We start from the raw sequence: 16201 nt of genomic DNA on the forward strand, positions 1-16201 counted from the left end.
ATATGTGGGACCAGGAAAAGGGCTATTCTTAGTTCCTTTGTTTTTTTGCTGTTATTCCTGAAGTCTTTTTCAGGGGGTGAAATTATGGCCTGCTTAACTATTTGGCAAAGCTTACCCTGAGTTCAGCAAAGCAGAGGTTCCATCCCTCACGAAGGTTATCGTATCTGTTAAATTGAGTTTGAGCTCTGGTCACATGGAAACCAGTATTTGCTGTTACTATTAAAGTTGCTTTTCTTTCAGCAGAGTACTTTGGAGCAAAGTTTCTGTCCTCTCTGGATTTACCATCATAATTTCCAAAATACCGTGTTCTGGAAAATGAACAAAAATAATACATGTTAATAACCATGGGATGCTGGGAAACTTCAGATGGGTTTGGACGTGACACCATAAATTGCTTTTAATTCGGTGGATTTATGATTTCATAAAAGAAATGATGAGATTGTTTGTTACAAGCAGTAATCAAGATGAATGTATGATGCAGAAATTATTTTATTGCAGAGTCAGCTGGTTGGATTGTGGCTCTTCAGTAATGCAGCAACTACAGAAACTGGTTAGTGCTTCCTATGCAGTGTGATCTGGTTATCTGTAAAATATTGCAAAACTTTCATGTCACAGCATTCAGCAGTCTGAGAGCACAGCCCAAGGAGACATCTCCCTCAGGTTGGTTATGTTTGCTGTGTTAAATGTGACTCAGTCCTTCAACACTTACCTATAGAGACATGGCTCAAAATAAACTGGTGTAGAGCCATAATTTATAGTATTGGCTGCAAAATTTTTCCCAGTTATCTCTGGAACTATTCATAAGTAAAGCATATATTCCTAGCTGTCAGGTATGGTATGAGGTGTACAAAATTCATTACTATGTGTAATGAGCAATTGCCCCTGGGTCAGCAGAGCCCTGAAGCTGCCTGCAGACATCTAATTCTTCCTCTTTATTTCTCATGCTGCATGTGCATGCACAGGCACGTAAAGGAGACGTCCAGTGGTGCTGACTTCCTGCAAAAAGCACCACGGTGTGCTGGTGTTGCTCTCAGTGCCACTGCACACTTTAGGATGGACAGCTCCAGTACTGGAAAATGGAGGTTGGCCCAGGGCATAGGACAGGGCCCTGTTCCTGAAGTGAAGGGCAGGGCAGCTCTCTTGTTCCTGTAAAGCCTCTTAGGTGAGCACAATTATTCAAAGCTGAAAAGGTACTTCAGCAGGGCTGTTTGCTCTCCATGCTGTGAGAGATCCACCTGGAGAAGTAACTCAGAGACATTTCCTTGTGTCATGATTCAAGGTGGGGCCAAACTTGATGGATCCCTCCTGTCAAGCTGCAGGCCAACTGCACAGTTCAAATCCAAAGAATTCTTTAGAAGTGCAGGAAAGCTCAGATCTGTTGCTCTGCTTCAAACCAAACTTCAGTGAAGTCACGTGTTGTAACTTACACTGTTTTATGGCAAAGAAAATCAGCATTCCAAATATTTTGTGGAGCTGGTTGGTGTTTACATAAGCTTGAAGGGCTGTGCCATGTGACGTAGGCCCTGTTCCCTCTTGGTTGCCAACAGGGTTTGCCAGCGATGTTTTTACTGTGGGAGCAGGACATGCAATACTTTCAAACTCAGTGTTGCCAGTGTTTCTCTACCTCAGAGCCTTCAGATGGACGTTTTTCATATGGTTTACATTGAAAAATTATTTGCATTGCATTTCATATGGTTTGCAATGCACATTCTGCATTGCTGTCTCTTTAGACATGGCTTTGTATTGGTCGGTGCTGGGGTTCCATTCAAGTTTTCTGGGCTATTGTTACAGTGTGTCACAAATAAAATTGCTTTGTCAAGACACCACAAAAATGCTTCTGTGTCTTTGGCATCCATGCTCAGCATGCTGGAACCATTTATTTAATTTACATTTTTTTCCTTTTGAATATCCACTGTTTAGAATGTAGAAACAGTAGCACATCTTCCTTTTAACTCTGGTTTTGGTAAAGTTATAAACATTCCTTCTCAGGGGTCTGTGGCTCTGTTCACTGGAAAGAGCCCTAGAATGGTTTGGGTTGGGAGGGACCTTAAATACCATCCAGTTCCATCCCCTCTACTGTAGACAGGACATCTTCCACTAGACCAGGTTGCTTAAAGCTCCATCCAAGCTGGCTTTGAATGCTTCCGGGGATGGAGCATCCGCAACTTCTCTGGGCAACCTCTGCCAGTGCCTCACCACCCTCACAGTAAAGAATTTCTTCCTAATATCTGATTTAACCCTGCCCTCCCTCGGTTTGAAGGCATTCCCCCTTGTCTTGTCACTACATGCACTTCTAAAAACTCCCTTCACAGCTCTCTTGTAGCCCCTTTAGGCACTAGAAGGTGCTGTAACGTCTCCCCAGAGCCTTCTTTTCTCCAAGGCTGAACAGCCCCACCTTTCAGGTTTGTTCTTTCTTTCATTTTTCCAAAGACACAGAGACATCATGAAGTTCAGCTTCCTGATTTAAAACCAAACCAAACCCCACACACATAGCAAAATAATAACTTTATCTTATGTAAAGAATTTGCTCAAGCCTTTACGACCTCGAGCTGAATATGAATTATTTGTGTATTTAACCCATAGAGAACAGAACCAGTTCTGGAAGTGCTATCTGAAACCACTTTTTGTAGAGGGACAAATGGAGGATCTTGTGAATTGAGAAGCAGAAACAGCAGAGAATTGTACTGTATCTTTTTTCCTGTCCTCTTTATCTGCTTTTTATCTTAGCAGTCAATTATCTCAGGAAGCAACCACGTGTGTATCCCACCATGAGATTTGAGGAAGCTGAAACATTGCAGTGGATTCTGTAAGTGAGGAACATGATATGAGGGCCTGCAACTGTTCATGGATACGGAGGAATCTCAAGAGGAAGCATACCACGCCTGCTGCTCAGCAATAGGGACAAATACTCTGTCCTTCTGCCTTTTCCATAACAAAATACTGTTGTCCATAATACCAGAGAGCATTTGCAGTCCCTAATGTCCTACAAAATTATGCACCAGGGTCAGGCTTTCACTCTTGCAATGTAATAGTTTACTCCTACATTTTTTTCGTAGTTATCCAGATGTTCTACTTGTTCTGATTATCCTGAGTTTCTCATCTTGTTGTCATTATCTAGGGAAGTTCTTGGCTTGACTAAAGCAAAAATTTACACTCTGTGTAGTTTTTCTGGGTGGGCATTTCCAAAGTTTTGGCATATTTCAAAATTATTTATGTCCCCTTGTTCTAGATCTTCTAGTGCTTTGTGCAGTAAGACCAAGACAACAAACAATGCAGTATATTTTTTCACTCTCTGCAGTTATCTTTTTGTATGCTGTAGTTTAAAGTACAGAGGAGGTCTCCTAATTTACAGTGAAGGTGACTGCCACTTTGGGGTTGTGATTACTTTTCTTCTTGAGACTTCTTTTCCCTTCTTAATATGGAACAACTTTTGGACTGCAAATGTGACTTTATAGGAGCTGAGTGCTTGGATGAGAGGGATTTGGGTGTAATTTTTGCTTGTTTTCATTGATGTGGGGTTTTTTGTCTTTAGGAATCTTATTGGAGAGACGCTCTTGACCTAAAAATTCCTTTTGCTGTTAATAATATCTCTGCTGTAATAAAATTTCTGCTATAGAGCATTTATGGCAGTGCTGCAATATTTGGTTTGCAACCAAACTCCTGCTCTTCGGAAGACGAACATTCTACTTAAATACCACTGGAAGTTTTTGTTTTACTACACTGCCCTGGAGTGTAACAAACACTGTTTAGATGGCAAGTTAAAAGCAAAAGGTTTGAGAGGTTAGCTTTATGAATGTCTTCCTACATGAATCCTAGGGCTGCAGAGTATGTTTCTTAAGGCTTTCAAGAGAATTCCTAGAAATTACTTTGGATTTTTAGACAAGGTCCTTCAGAAACTTTTGCAAAATATTCAGATACAATGTAACTTTCATACTCATGAGTGGAATTCACTGCATGCTGTTCAACAGGAACAACTAATCCTAAATTCTACCTCTGTAATTCCTAAAAAACATAGGTTTTCTGAAGTCTAAAACCAATTCCTATTAACTTGCTCCTCAAGTCTCCCAGATGTCTTATTCCAGATGACAACTATTTGTTTTTATGCCAAACCTTTAGGTACCTGTAAGACTGGATTCCAAAATGTCAGTGCTATTGTAGAGTACACGTCAAATTTGGGCAGGGGGGAGAGAGGGAAAGAGGGAAAGAGAGACTGCATGAACCTAGTTTGTTTGTGAAGGACTTCACACACTCACATGGCCTTTGGTAATAGATTCAGTTTAGCTCTCACTGATGATATTAAATAGTGCTGATCTAACCTTGTCTGGACCTGTGAGGGGTTTTTTCTCCCCACTCCACGCCCCACCCCCAAAGATGAATGTATTGTTACACTGGGTATGGATATTTATGCTTCAGCAGTGCCTTGTGAAATCTTCCACAGTGAAGTTTATTCAGGAGAAGATCATCTGAACCTAATTCAGTTTCTTGTTTTCAATTTGTTCAGGAGCTATTATTCTAAACTCTTCAATGTGGAAATAGTCATTGGGTCTTGCAGTGTTCTAACCTTGTCCTCCTTTTGCCTCTTTTAGTAACCTCATTTAATGAACTATGATTCTTGCTGGGGTATGTAATCACACCAGTGCTTATCCATGCCAATTCCCTCAAGGTTCATGACAGAAACAATCTTCTTGTAGAGCCTCTACCCACAGCCCAGCTTCCTCTCTCAGCTCTGTGGGCAGCTAGCATCCACTCTGCTCAAAAGCAGGAGGGACAGGAGCACAGCCATGCTCCACTTCCTTCCCCCTATTTTTGGGACTCGATGATTCTTGTGGGTCCTTTCCAACTCTGCACATTCTGGGTGAGGCAGCCTTTAAATTTCAAACACCCTGCATATATTCCTATTTTGATTTGTATGGCTCCTTCCTATGTTGGTCAGCCAGAACAAGCAGAACCCTAAGATGTACCATCTCCCAGCAGAGTTCTCCAGAGTAATCCAGGGTGTTACAAAGCTGTTCCTGCACAATACTGCAGGGCTTGCTATCAATCCCAACTTTAACCGGGCCTCCCCAAGTGTTACTTTTCTTTGAAGGCTGCTAAGCAGTAAAAAAGGACATCGAATTAATCATGTTGGTACAGGACTACCTAGACATGTGGAAAGTCTTCAGGTACTGTCTTGGTTGGTTTTGATCAGCACACAGTTCCATGCTGACCTCCTGAGCCACTTGTGCTCCTGCCCTCGGCCGCACCCCTCATTTGGGGCTCAGTTGTACCTCGATGTCTGAACAGGACTGATCTTGTGAGTTGGTACCAGGGTTTGTAATGCCTCCCAAAATAACTTACCCAATGTAGCCTGGTGGTTTTCAAGAACATTTTTTACTACAATCTGAAATGCAGCTCCAGTGCAGAGTTTGCTTCTAGTTTTATTCTGATATCTTTTTTTCTAGGGTAAGCCTCAGATAGCTTGTGGTTGATTGAGCATAAATGCCTTGGCCATATCAACACAGAGAAGTGCTGCTCCAATTTATTTATACTTTGATAGCGAGTTTGGAATTGTTTTTAGCTCTCCATGGGGCCCTAATTGTAAGAATAGATGAAAATGCAAATGTTCCCATTCAAAACAGCAGTAAATATGTTTTTGACTTGTTAACTCGAATGGAACTTAATTATGGCAGACATGTATTTACTGCTGTCCTGGACTGAGGTCAGTGAGACCTGGCACTGTTAAGTTTAGTTTTTGATTGGGTTGCTACAAAATGATTTATATAAGTGAAAGAAAAACTTGTTTTTGTCTGGAGTCCTAGGCCTGCTGATGCTCTGTGATTAGTATCTTGGGAGCGTAGTTTTCAGTACATTCTACAGGATTTGATTATAAATCTCTGTCCTTGTACACTTCTTCAAACTACCCCGATAGGTATAAACTTCTGCTTATGCACACTCTCTGTTTGAGAGAGTTCATGACTGCTCTTAATTGATTGAATTTAAGTGAACGCTGGAGATGTGCCCCACATGCACCCAAGCTTTTTCAAAGTACAGGAATACTCCTGAACACATCTGGGACTTCACGGGCAAGAACCTGTGAAGTTCAGGTTCAGACCAAAATGCTTGGAAAGAGCAGACACTGGTTGAGAGCCCTGTAATAAATACTGGGGACAAGCAGATTCCCAGTCAGAGCCTTGTGGGTTTCACTGGTAAAGGCTGTAGTTGTTCATCAGGCTGCTCCAATATGGAGGAATCCCACCTTGATTCGTGAAACAGAACATTTGCTTTCAGGAAAGGAAGCCTGTGAGGGGAAAGCAGAGTCTGGCTGTGCCCTTGATGAGGGAGCTGATCTTGTTACGCTGTGGTTTGTCCAGAGGAGCTCAAGCCTTGTTCTCCGAGGGTGGCATTTTCCTTATTTATTTGTTCCTTGTTTAGCCCTGCATTTTTACGTGCTGGCTGCAGGTCAGCCCCTGCTCAGCCAGCAGCTGCACTGGCCAATTCAGAGCCACTAAGCTCAACTAAAATGTTAGCTTGTCTCTTCGTCCCTAGGTTTCCCAGGATTTTCAGCAGTAAATCTGGAAAACGCATCTAATCCCGCTGAAGCATTCCCCAGCCTTTCTGACATGAAGGATTGTGTGGTGGCCGTTGTGATTTGTGTGCAGCAGTGGAGTCTCTGGGACACAGACCAGTGATTAGGAGCTGTGTGATTTGGGGGGAAAAGGGAGAGGCTGTTTGCTATTTCTGGGTTAAGGAAGGAAGGCAGTTAAACTTTATATTAATGAACTGACTAGAGGAAACAGACCCAAATCCAAAAATCCTGCCAAATATTAACTTTTTGTTGACGGTAGAATTTGTTCAGTTTATACACCTGCTATAGAAGTACTTTTTATCAGAAGCTGGCTCATTTCCAGAAATGAATGTAAGCCTCTGGCCAATAGTAGACAGAATAATAGAGAAACAAAAACAAAATCACAAGCAAGTCTGCCTGTAATGATTTATTCGCATTTTCACCCACATGGAAAGCAAATGTTTTGATTAATTTGCTGCAAGTTTACTTCTCTTGTTTTCCTTAACATTTTTCTTTATTATTGGATTTACATCTTAATACAAATAGTCTGCTATATATTTAGATATATTGTTTAGTTTATAACAGTATAATTGGAAAGGAAGATGAAATTGAAGATAGCTACTGAGATGCAGTAAATTAAAGTTTATCAGATTTGTTTTCAGATCCCTGCTGCCTCTTAACTATGAAACATGGAAAATCAAGATTTCATCTTAATTTTGGTTTCTTTGTCATAGAGATGGAGGTGCTTACAGAAAGGTTGATGATAGCTGAGTAAACTTAAAAAAAAAGAGAAAGGGAGAAATACTGGTGATTCCTTAAGATGGAAGGAAAGGAGATCTCTCCTGGTGTTGTACAATACCTTTCTGTCCATTGATATGGTACAGGATGGAAGAATTTGGCTCCAGAATGGTATTGCCAAATAAACCCAAAGGGCATTTGTAGTGTTTGCTGTGACTCCTTGTGACACTGGACTCCCTTGCAGAGCTGGCGCAGAAAACTGGGAAGGTTCTGTGCAGAACAAAATGGATAGATATTCCTTGCTAGGCTTTTTTAGTTCTTGTGTTCTGTACTGTTGGATCCACTTTGGGACACAGGAAGATCTTGAAGTGGTATTACCTGTGATCTTATGAGCTGTTTCCACAAAATCTGTACAGCTGTGTGTTTCCTATACTGGACTGAGCGCGTTGACCATCGGGTGCTTGCCTTTGGGAAGAGGCACAAGGCATCCAGGCTTACCTCTGCTGTCCAGGACAGGCTGAGCAATCCCCACCACCTGCTGCCATCCACCGGAAGTAGCTCTAATTTATTTAAATGAATGGCGCATCTGACTCCCCTGTTTGCTGTTGGAAAAGCTGGATCCTATTTTCCATGGCTTCACCCCTCCTTCCACCCCCACTCTCTCCTCCTTCCCCCAGAGGAGGACAGCGCTGCCATACGGCATAGCAATCACTGCAAGTGGCCAGTTCAGGACAACTGGAAAGGAATTTGAGCCATTACTGGAATTCTAATCTCAGACTCTTCTAGAAAAGAGCTTAACAGCTTTTTGCTTGTCCTCTTGGGTCTGATGTTTGACAGGAAATGAGTTTGAAGGGTTCAGGAGCAGGTCACAGAACTCGCCTTGCTGCCAGCTGCTCTGCCGACCTTAACAGTGTGTTTGCAGAAATCTGATACACTTGCTTATTATTAAAGCCTTTTCTCTGAGAAAAGTTACTTCCAAAGCCAGGTCCTACCAGACGTATTTCTAGAATATTGCATCCTCACCTCTCTGAATTCTTCTCCACTGACACTTGCTATGACCTAAGACTCCAGCCATGTGAAAAATGCTGTTTTGTAATTCGAGGCAGAGTGAACAATTATGTTTGCAGGCATGTTTATGTTTGTCTTTTGCAGCACTTACTTTGTTTGTCCTTTATGTGCCCATGTGTGAGATCTCAAAGAAACTCAGCTAGTTTCCCGATCTTGCATAATTAATAAAATACCTCATATACTTCGTAACGTACCTCAAATCTGGTCTCAAGAAAACAATTGTAATGGATGGGCTGACTGCTTCCTGTGTAGCAGCTGAGAAGCATATTCCCAAGCAAATTTAAAAACAAAGCAGCCTCCATGTTTTCTTGGAATCCTATTGGCAAGTCAGTGTTGTTCAGACTAGTACGAAGTTCAAACAGGCCATGGAGACTGATGGCATGTCCCTCTTTCTTCACTATGTTTCTGATTTAGCAATCACTTTCCAGATTAAAAATATCAGAGCAGACAGACCAGATCAGGACAGCGGGGAAGTTCAATAATGGGGCTGTGCTGGCAGGAATATTGCAAATAAAAAGCTATACCAGAAGTACTCTTGATCACCTGCTTTGAGAGTGCTGCATCTTCCCAAGAGAACAGTTCTGCAACTTTGTGTGTTTTCTTGTAGGAGGACATGCCTGGGGAATAATCTTTGCACAGAGTCTCTACTTCCAACCCAGCAGGCTTGTTTTTCCCCTCCTCTTCCTCCTGCCCAAGAAGGTTACACATTCCTGCAAAAATACTTAAGGATATGCAACTAAAACAACCCAAAATAGGTAAGACTAACTGCCTATATCACTGCATTTTTTAGCCTCTTTTTATTTCTCTCTTATGTCTTCACTTCTGTAGGAATTTGGCTCCTCTGTAGCTTCTGCTGCTTTAATCTATTGGTCAGTTTGCACTTCAGTTCAGCCTTCTCAAATGTCTGCTGTCTCTCCAGAATCAGTGTGTCCTGGAAAATGAAATGTGTGCAAGTACACTGACAAAAACCAGACACATGGAATACACAAATGTACCATTATTTTGACTCCTTAGTTCAACTGGTGAAAAGTCTTCCAGAAATCTTGAACAATAACTGAAAATGGTCTTGGAAGATCAGAAGACCTATCATTCATGTATAACAACTACTTCTGCCCTAGTCATTTGTGGTTTCTGCCCCAGTTTGAAAATTATTTTGCAGGCCAGCCCACCATTAATGCAGAGCTAATAGTAAACCTCTGATTCAATGGTGTGCTTGCCACACTTGGTAGCCCTGAGCAAAAAGAAGATATACTGCTCCAGCACTACATATGTACAGCACTCTCCAGAATGGAAAAGCCAGGAATTAAGTAGGATTCTGACTCGAAATGTTTCTGGTTTCCTTGTCTTCCTTGGGGGCTCTTAAGAGTCCTGCTGCCTATCCTTACCTGCACTATTTAAGAGGAGCTACTTCTGTCTTAACAGGAGCTCTCAAATAAAAAGAAAGGGTGGAAACACAGCAAAATTTTATATTATTTTCTAGTGCAGTGATTGCTGTGAGTATGGGTAAATAGAATGGGTCATGAATGCACAAATAATGCTAGTTGAAGGAGTTGAAACTTATGGTTTAGGACCTCCATCTCATAGGATACAGTCAGGGTTTTCTGGATAAGAGCTGAAAAGGGGCAGGGGGGAAGAAACCCACCGTGCTAAAGCAGCATCCACCACGCTAAAGCACCCATCAAAACTCCAACACTCTGGTCCTTTTCCAAGTTCATCCTTCCCTAAAAACACAGCCAGTTCCCTTGCTGGCAGTGGAGGAGATACAAGTGCACAGCTTTCCATAAGAGTACTTGGACTCAGAAACAGGGCAGAATCACCTTAGCAGGAACACTCTGTGCCCCTCCCTCCCTGCTCCCGGATGGGACAGCAGGCCATGGCTGCATCCCCCCTCAGGTTAAACCTCCACACTGCCAGCAGTATAAAGTGGCAGCTCAAACTCCCATGGGATCCAAGCACTCACTTCCATGCCACAACTGAGCTTTCAGAGTAGAGGACATGTGGGCACAAAGAATCCAAAGAATCACTTGGGGTTTAGATATTTATGAGCTTCTATCCTTTTCTGTGGTGTAACAATAGTTTGGGATGCTGTCAGTGCATCAGGAGAGGTGTGTTTAGGACATGCAAGATGAGAAGGTTTTGGGCAGTGTGGGTAGGGATTAGGCACCCTGATAGTGGAGTAAGTGTACACATGACATGCCTCAAGAAACCAGCTCTGTTAGTTGTTTTTCTGGAGGAGATGAAACCTGAGACCAACCTTAGCAGCAGGAGTCAGTGCTAACTTTAGAGTCAGAACAGAACATGAATTTTTCTAGGTTTTTTTCTTTTTTAATTGCTGAAAGATACCTTGTTGAGATAGGCATAATTAAATTATTTCCTTCCATAAGCATCACTGTTTCTAAGACCTGTTTTGAGTACAGACATAGGAGGCAGTTTGTGCTCCACATACATTATGAATGTTTTAGGTTATGAAGAAATGAACATGTCTGTTAGTTCAGCAGTGATGGAGATGTACAATATCTCTGTCATAGGACTGGCTATATCTGAAAGACCATCTGTTCCAAAGAGGATAAATGTTTATTTTCCAAAATAACAAAATCTTCAAAATTATCTTAATTAATTTTGATAACAACAAGAATTTAATTCAGTCCTGGAAAGGTTAAAGCCAGGAATGTTTGTCGAGGACCTTCAGAACACAGGCAGCTACTGACCCAGTGAAGTCACCTGCATGAACTGCTGAACATTTCTTCACTGTGCACAGTGTATCTCTGGGGGATTCTTTTGCTTATGTTTTTGTGAGTTTGTTTTCTTAAAGAAGAACATTCCCTTTTACCATAATGGAAGCTGAGAAACCAGTATTTTTCTTGACTCGGCCTTTGTTTCAGAAGGTTTGTATCAGGAAAAAAACCCAACAAAACAAACCAAAAACATTACCCAAAAGATAATGTTTGCAAGAACCATTAGTTTTCCCCTTCTGGACAGAGGCCTGAAAAAAAACTTGCTTGTAAAGGCAGAATTTCAGGGGAAACTCCAACTTAAAGAGTCATCATTGACTCACAAGCCAAACAACTGTAAATGTTGAATTAAGAGCAGTTTAAGTCAAATCTGCACATGGATTCTCCTATTTTTGTCATGTGCTATCAGCTTTTCACATTTGCAGGTTTTCCTCACTGTTTTAAAGGAAATAACACAAAATTTCAAGGAAAGAATGAGCCTGACTGCACACAGTGAAAGTTCAAATGTGCAGGTTCACTGGGCTGGAGAGAAGGAGCAGAAAGCAGCACTATTTTCTTTTATCACCTCTGATCATCCTGGGCATGTCAGCAGTAAATGGGTGGAAAAATGTTGAAAACAAATGTTGTTTTCCTAAATTGATGCTTTTCACAGCAATTCACCTTTGAGTGCTGTGGCTAGATGCATTGAGTTTCAACTGCCTCATGGAGTCTGTGATTACCTTAAGAGAAAGTGCTAATTAAATATATTTTTCTGAAACAAACTTGATCCTTCCTGCACAGCCGCTTTAGGAATCATCTCATGCGGCCTGATCGAAAAAGTCCAGTGGACCTGGAGTGGGATTCATTTAATTGACTTCAATAAGCTCTGGATCAGACTCATGGGGAATGAAGAATGATTTTCCCCTAATCTCTTAAATTCTTCTCCTCTCCCGTTCCAAAGCAATTACAAAACTGGTGAAATGGAAGGAATGGTTTCTCTCGGTCTCGTGTTCTTCATCAATCTCCAGGTTTATTTTAGGCTATAAATTGCCCTAATCATGGATGCTTTCTTGTTTTTGTCTTACAGTGTTTAGCTGCAGAAGGCCATGTTTACTGTCTTTCTGCAGCTGCTGTTGTGCTGAGATTGTTTATCTGCATAGTGCCTGTCTGCTGTGGCTTTTTAGGTATTTCACAATCTGAGAAGCTCCAAACTCTTCAGTAGTTGATAAGAGAACTGAAGCATAATGTTCTCAGAAACAAAATCTATCAGACTGAAAATGCTGGTTTTTTTTTTTTCTCCTTTTGCAAAAGCATCGCTGAGGGCCAGCATAATAAAAGCCATTTTTTGTGTCTGTGCTCTCTTGTGGTGCTGCATATACCACTTCATTGCTGCCAGAGCACAGCTGTGTGTAGCCAACATTCTGCTGAAGGGTTTGCATGAGGCTGGTAACAAGATACCCACAATGGTTTTGTAGAGTTGACTTCTACATCCACAAACATTGTGCAGGGAATGCTGCCATTCTGCAGCCAGAGAAGATCTCAGCTGCAGATCACCACAACCATCCAGTGTTGCAGTGTGACTAAAGAAGTATTGGGCTCTTGAGCCAGGCTTCCCCAGATGCGTTGCCACTGCTGTGTATAAAATCCTGGGACTTTACATACTGTGTGTTGTGGCATCCAACTGGAAGAAGATGGAATTTTGAGGCTTGGAGTGAAATTTAAATTCTCATGATTCTTCTTATCCTCACATCCATCTTGTTTTTTGCAACCCAGCCAGCACCAGTTAAAAACATTGGCAAGCATCGAGATGTTCGTGGTGATGAATATAAACAGGCTGTTGCAAGCATGTCTGAAGACATGCAAAGTTGTCAGGACCAGGACAATAAGGGCAGCCAAGGAGGAGTCTGGCACCAGGCATGTGGGATGTCACCCCTGCCCCTACCAGACAGCCTTGCTCTGTGGAGCGTGGTCTGCCTGGACTCTACCTGGTGACTGGCAGCAGGTTAGTTTTGTAGATCTGGGACTGCAAACGGGTAAAATCCCTGGTGACCAAAGCCCTCTACAGGGCTGAACAATCCACAATTGGTACTTGCAAGTCTGTGCATTTGGGAGCCCCCAGGTTGTTTGATTTGCATGGTTCTGTTGCTTATGCTTGGAGCCTCTAGAATAATTCCATAAAGAAGGGCCCACAAAGCCTGCGCAGCTGAAGGTTCACCTGTATTAAGGCATGAGGGTCTTGAAAAGCCCCTTGTATCAGGATTCCCACAACCACGCTTGCGACTCTTGGCCTTGCAGCCTCTGGCGCTGCAGAGGAGACACACAATTGTGTCCCTGTTGTCTCCATGTCAGGCACATCACCACCGAGCTCCAGTGTGACTGCAGGAGCTCTTCTGCACAACTTGTCATGAAAGGAAGGGCTGCAGCCTCATGGGACAGGCAGGGGGAAGAGGCTGATAACCTTGAAGGCAGACTTGCCCTTATTCCAACCACTAAACAAATGCTGCCAAGGCTGGGCTGTAGTCATCCATGCTCCTGCTTTGAGGATTAGGACTGCTCATGGAAAAATGTATGTTGTGCTTTGTTTGGAACTCATCCCGCATGTTAAGGTTGTGATGTATAGCCCCCATCCTCCCCTGAAGTGTGTGGCTGGAGTGGTGAACATGCAGAAATGCTTTATATGGGGGAGAGTTCAGGCTTTGTACCAAAAGAGGAGATTTCTAACAATAAACACATTTTGTGTGGGAGTGTGGTGAGTTGTTTGTTTGCTTGATTGTTCACAGGTTTTTAAAACAATTTTTGGTGAAAGAGCTTAAGTATGCATCCTCAGTGCACACTGGTCATTGAATGCTTGAGATAAGCTGTCCTACTGGTAGGATTCAGGAAAAGGGGCTCTCCCAGTGCTCAGAATAGTTTTTGCCATCACTTCATGCAGAAATGAATGCTGATGGGTGTGGTGTGCCCCAGAAAACGTGGTTGCAGAAGCAGGGCCTTGCAGAGGATGACAGCAGTCTGGCATCTGTGGTGACTCTTAGAGCCTGAGTCCCTGTCTGGGTCAAGCAGTCTGACTCTTCAACCTCTGCAGCAGCTGCATCTGCAAGGCCACTTCTCTGTCCCCTGTTTTTGCTTCAGGAACCCTTTCCTCCACTGCTCTGTCTCTTTATTTGCCTCCTGGGATGCCCTTGCAAGCATTTTGAGCATTTTGAACATGTCGTCATCTCTGGAGCTCTTCTTTTTCCTACGTAGATTGGACAAGTATTTGCTTAACGACAATAGCAGCCCTGTCCTTAGTTGCCATGAGTTGTCAGCTGTTGGGGGGAAGGAGAAAATAAGTTATTGTAAGAATGATTCTTTCATGCCAACTGGAACAAAGAACTTGGGTTGCTCCCCCTTCCCCCTTTGTTTTAGCTTTCTGGTTCTTCCCAGTCTTGGAGACAGCAAGGCATTTTCAAAATGCTTTTGCCTTTAAAGAAAGAGGGGCATTGGTCTACCTTGAGGAGAGGAGTTTAGTAAAATTCAGTGCAAATCAGACTAATGTCTGCATCTGTTCTTACAGAGCTTGTTGTGGTAAAGGAGAAACAATTTTGCCTGCAGAGTGGTGCTTGTTTGCACATTGGTACTGGCTGTCCTCACTTAAGCAGGTATCTCTTTTCCAAAAGGCATCGGACAAACAGAGCTTTTGCACCGGAGTGAAAGGACACCACTGGCTCAGAATGGTACTGCCTGCCATGAGTCACTTCGAGAGAACTGCACTGCTGTGCAATTCTCTTCCCTAAACTAGATTTCCTTAAGGTTACTCCTATTGTTTGGTTCTCTTACCTTTCCCAACAACTACAGTCAGCACGAATTGCACAACAGTTAATTGACCCAGCAGCCCAGAAAGAGGTATGAGAAACCCTACTCGTGCCTTGAATCATTTGTATTTTTGCAAACTCTGGCTGGTTTTCTTCTGATCCTCAGCTGCTGCTTTGCCACTGCAGTTAGAGCTTGTTTCTTTGCTTGGTTACTGCAGTGCTGCAACCTTCGTTTAGGTGGCCATGGAGGGTGGGCGGCAGAGGAAGTGTTAAAAGGAGGGTGGTGTAAGCAGCTGGATCGCACCGGATCTGAGCAAGTGAAGGGGTCATTCTCATCGTAAGGAGGAATCCAGAGAACCTGTACTTTTTCCAGCCTGGCCTCTAGTTGGAGCAAGTTAGAGATACCACCTTTAGTTAAAACAGAGGGTGGGGATGGTGTAGACGAATACCCTTGTAGGCTACCTGCCACCAGGATGCCTTAATGATACAGCTGGTAAGGCAAGAGGAGCTCTGACACAGTAGAAACATTCTCACCTTCAGCTCTGTGTGCATCCTGTTCCACTGATCAGCCCCTCTACCCCGGCTGAACGTATTGAGCCTGAGGGTTTCACTGTTACATTGGTCCTGTTTGGCTCCCTAATCACCTGCAGCAGGGACAGATTTCTTCTGTGGCACCCGCAAAGGGCTGTGATGTGATGGGTTTTACTGGAGGTGTATCCCAGTTCAGGGAGCAGGAAGGTTTCTGTGAGCACATGGGTCACCTGGGGCTCTGTTTTGTCCTGCTGGCACTGTCCTCAGGGTATCTGCTTTTGTGCATTTTTTCCTCACAGTGGCTGGTGCCTGGCAAAAACCACTCAGGTTTTTGGGGTGGGAACCAGCCTCCAGCTTCACTGCAAGAAAACTGATCTCCCATCTCCTTCTGCACAACTGCTAGAAAGCTCATCAGTAGCAGCAACAAAATTTGAATTCACAAACAGCTTTTGGGTGTTTGATGTATTTGTTTTATATCTTTGGTGTTTGTTTTTATCTAAAGAGAAAGTGCATGGTAAGTTACAACTACAGGTTAAGTCCTAACACATGATACAATGTAGGTCATATGATAGAATGTTGATCAAATCCAGGCATGGGGCTATGCTGAGGATTTGTCAGAGGCTCATCATAGTTTAGATTATATCCACTATAGGTTTAGGTCTGATTCCTAAAACTGTAGCTCGTACATGTCATCCTTTCCCTCCCAGAAGTTTCATTAAATGTATATTTTAGTAAATTGCTTTATGTTTCTGACACAGTTGACTGACCCCTAGTGCTTAATGGAATTTAACAGGAGTGCTGGAGCTGCAGTGGGTGAT

The 16201-nt window shown here is 42.8% G+C and overlaps 1 long non-coding RNA gene across 3 annotated transcripts in view; it reads left to right on the plus strand.

The window, feature by feature from the left end:
- Positions 1-16201, plus strand: part of LOC121669447 — a 62243-nt gene that overhangs the window by 2355 nt on the left and 43687 nt on the right. For 2 of the 3 annotated variants that reach the window (XR_006017772.1, XR_006017771.1), the window contains exon 2: positions 8958-9105. The exons of the other annotated variant lie outside the window; for it this stretch is intronic. This is a non-coding gene — a long non-coding RNA (uncharacterized LOC121669447). The remainder of the gene's footprint in view (positions 1-8957; positions 9106-16201) is intronic. 3 annotated transcript variants of the gene reach the window in all.

This window comes from Corvus kubaryi, unplaced genomic scaffold (assembly GCF_017639235.1).
Source record: "Corvus kubaryi isolate FWS band 111438036 unplaced genomic scaffold, C.kubaryi_AGA036_p1.0 37392, whole genome shotgun sequence".
NCBI classification, from domain to species: domain Eukaryota; kingdom Metazoa; phylum Chordata; class Aves; order Passeriformes; family Corvidae; genus Corvus; species Corvus kubaryi.